We start from the raw sequence: 3,772 nt of genomic DNA on the forward strand, positions 1-3,772 counted from the left end.
GGGAGGGGGATACAGTAGGGGCAGGGCCAGGGGGTGAGGGCAGGGGTGCCCCTCTGCAGGCAAGCGATGTGGGGCACAGTGTGGTAGTGCCTGCTGTGTGCAGGCTGCACATATGCTGCCCAGCCGCCTACCCAGGGAAGGGGGAGAGGGAGGCTCGCATGTGGCCAGAGCACAGCTCCGTGGCTGGTTCTGCAGCTATGGCAAGGGATGGGGGGGGAAAGAGGGGGGGCTCGTACATGGCAGCTGCTGCCACTTACCTGGAGGCCCATGATGGCAGTGACGGCCACTGCCTACAAAACCTCCAGCTGCCACCGTGGAGCCGTGCCCGGAGCTGTGCGGCTGGCCGCTGGGCGGCAGCATGGTGGTGGCCTGTCGGCACGTAGCCATCCCCACCACAACTCCGTGACACACTGCTGCTGCCGGCCACACAGCTCTGAGAATAGCTCCACAGGGCCACTGGGACGTTTTGTAAGCAGCAACAGTCACCGCCGTCATAGGCGGCCGCTGCCGCTTACCTGTGCAGCCGCCTGTGGCAGTGGTGATGGCCACTGTGCACGAAAACTCCTGCTGCCGCCACGGAGCCATGCCCAGAATTGAGTGGCCAGCAGCGGTGGTGGTGGTGGCTGGGCAGCACGCAGCCATTCCCATCCACACCAACACCCCACGCTGCGCCGCTGCCACCAGCCATACAACTCCAGGCACAGCTCTGCAGGGGCAGCAGGAGGTTTTGTATGCAGCGGCAGTCACCGCTGGCACAGGCAACCCCACAGGTAAACAGCAGCAGCCGCCCATGCCATCAGTGACTGCCGTTGCCTACAAAATCTCCCGCTGCCACCACAGAGCCATGCTCAGAGCTGTGCAGCCGGTGGCAGCAGCGCTAGGTGGTGGTGGGGATGGCTGCGTGCCGCCCGGCCACCACCATGCTGCTGCTTCCGCCCAGCGGCCAGCTGCACAGCTCCAGACACAGCTCCATGGCAGCAGCAAGCGGTTTTGTAGGCAGCAGCCATCACCACCATCACGGGCCTCCAAATAAGTAGCAGCAGCCACCATGTGCTACACCCCCACACCCGAGCCCACACCCCCACACTCCCATCCCTCACTGTGGCTGCAGAGCTGACCACAGAGCCATGCTCTGGCTGCATTCCAGCCTCCCTCTCCCCCACCCCTGGGCAGGCAGCTGGGTGGCATGTGTGCGGCCCGCACATGGCAGGCACCACCACGCTGCACCTCACATTGCTTACCCACAAAGCCCCTTGCGGAGGGACACCCCTGCCTTCATCCTCTGGCCCTGCTCCCAGCTGCAATGTGCTGCCCAAAGCCGGCAGCACCCCCCACTCCCTCAGCCCTCAACCTCAGTCCTTGTTGAAGGACCGGGCAATGGGGGCAGAGCAGCAGCCATGTAGAAAGGCAGGCAAGATAGATTTGCACCTTATAGACTAACCAAAGCATATACAGATATTTACATAGGCAGATCTAGGGTTTTGAAAAGGGTGCAGATGGTAGGGTGCATCATTGCATATCACACAATACATATTTTTTTCCAGCTAAAAAGCCAGATTTACGCATATGCTAGGGGCCTAGGTAGTGTTATTCCATTTCAGAGCAAAGCAAAAAGAAATATAAATTAATTAGAAAGTGCATTCATTTGCTCTCTTGTACATTTTGTATAAGAAATAGAATACGCCAGGCAAAAATAATAATAATGAAATTGTTATTTTAGTCCTGTGGTCATTAATCGCTTTCAGATTCATACAACAAAATCGAGCTTTCTGGAGCATCTTCCCAGCACTTCACTGAAAGTTATCTCCACACCTGAGTCGATGTTTGCCTGAGTTGTTTCTATGCTTGAGTTAAATGTTTTTAACTAGATCATGATGAACCATGAAGAGACTCCCTGACTGCTGCCTGAATAGAAATGCTGCTGCCACTGCCAGACTGTTTGTTTTAAACTTTGGATGGACCAGCAAAGTGGTGGGGAAAGGTGGGGACCGCTGGCCAACACTGCATGCCCTGCCCATTCTGGATATGTAGATAGATATGATCAACCTGATTTCTTCTAAACTCTCCATGCCATAGGTGCTAACAACCCTCTCTCCTTTTTAAAGATATTAACCTTCCCCTAAGCAAGCTAACCTTCCTTCTGCAATTTTGCTGTCTCCTACTGCCCTGCTACCCATTACATCTACTATAAAATTCATAGATTGTAAGGCGCTGGAAGGGTTCAGTCCCCCCACCCTCGACAGGAAAGATAACTGGGGTCAGGTGACCCCAACGAGGTGAACATCAAGTTTCCTCTTGAAGTTTTCCAGGTTAGGTGACTGCTCACCTCTGGAGGGAGCTTATTCCACAGTCTGGCCACCCTGACTCTGAAGAAGTTTATATTAGTGCTAAGCCTAAAATGGTCTTCCAGGAGTTTGTGGCCATTACTCCTAGTTTTCCCCAAGGGTGCCCTGATGAACAGTTGTTCACCGAGCCCTTGATGTTCTCCCCTGATGTAGTGGTAAGCTGCTACCAAGTCCGCTCTCAGTCTTCTCTTTTTTTAGGCTGAAGAGGGCCAAGTCCCTCAGTCTTGCCTTGCAAGTCTCTGATCATATGGGTGGCTCTTCTCTGGACTCTCTCAAGCTTTCCCACCTCCTTGCTGAAGTGTGGTGCCCAGAATTGGATGCAGTACTCCAGCTGCACAATGCTGAGTAAAGCAGAAGAAACACTTCCTTGGTTTTGCTCGAGATGCATTGGTTGATGCATAACAGAGGACTGTTTGCTCTGCTGGCTGCAGCATCACACTGACGGCTTATGTTCATACTATGGTTTATTATTACCCCAAGGTCCCTTTCAGTCGTGGTGCTAGTCAGTTTGGTGCCACTGAGCCTGCAAGTATGTTGGGGATTGCTCATCCCCAGATGTTACATGGGGTAATATATTTAGACCAGCCACACGTGCAAAGTAATTATCACATGATAAAAAAATGCCCTTCCAGCTCTGAAAAGAGCTGACCAGCTACAAACTTAATGCTTGAAAATGTGTGACAAACTCTATAGCTCGTTTCTACCCAGTTTTAATTTGAATGTGTGGCAGGGCCCTTAGTTCCACTTGGTTATGCAGCTCATATTTCATATCTACCTATATACCCAGGGACAGATGGGGGAAGGGAGTATAGATAGATATGCTTACATCTAGATCCATAGATATGTCTATATGTATGTATATTTCAGGCAGAAATGAATCTGGGCTTGCGCTTCTCTCCTCAAATGGACTTAGACCTCTTAATGCTGTGTGGCACCCTTTGCAAGATCTCTCAGCACCCCAGGCCGGTGCCCTGGCTGAGAACCACTGGCTGACAGTGACTTGGGTGCCTGCGAGAAGGGGCTGGGGGAAGTGGGAAGCCCTGTGGAGACAGGCGATGGGGAGCTGAAGGGACACTGGGAAGGCGGGGAGGAGAAAGGGGGAGAGAGAGACGGGGGAGACCAGGGGAAGTGGAAGGAAGAAAAAGGGAGGGAGGCAGAGAGGAAGAGGAGGCACAAGGAGAAAGTGGGGAAAGGAGGGGGGGAGAGAAAGAGCAGGGGGAAGAGGGGAGGCAGTGAGAGAGGGGGGAAGGGGGAAGAGGAGATGGGGGAGAGGAATGAAGAGGGGGAATGGAGGGGGAAAAGGGGAGAGGAAGAGAGAGAGGGAGAAGAAAGGGAGGGGAGGGCAAGGAGGACGGGAGGCGGAGAGGAGCCCCGCGGGCGCTCCCGGGCCGCCGCAGGTACCTTTGCCGGCGCCGTCGGTGACCGCG

The 3,772-nt window shown here is 54.1% G+C and overlaps 1 protein-coding gene across 1 annotated transcript in view; it reads right to left on the reverse strand.

Moving 5' to 3' along the window:
* Positions 1–3,766, reverse strand: part of SPATA5 (spermatogenesis associated 5) — a 395,498-nt gene extending 391,732 nt beyond the window's left edge. Inside the window, exon 1 of the mRNA XM_019522055.1 lies at positions 3,747–3,766. The gene's annotated coding sequence lies outside the window, so the exon portion shown is untranslated. The remainder of the gene's footprint in view (positions 1–3,746) is intronic.
* Between the last annotated feature and the right edge of the window lie 6 nt (positions 3,767–3,772).

This window comes from Gavialis gangeticus, unplaced genomic scaffold (assembly GCF_001723915.1).
Source record: "Gavialis gangeticus isolate Ggan-Ray unplaced genomic scaffold, GavGan_comp1, whole genome shotgun sequence".
NCBI lineage: Eukaryota > Metazoa > Chordata > Crocodylia > Gavialidae > Gavialis > Gavialis gangeticus.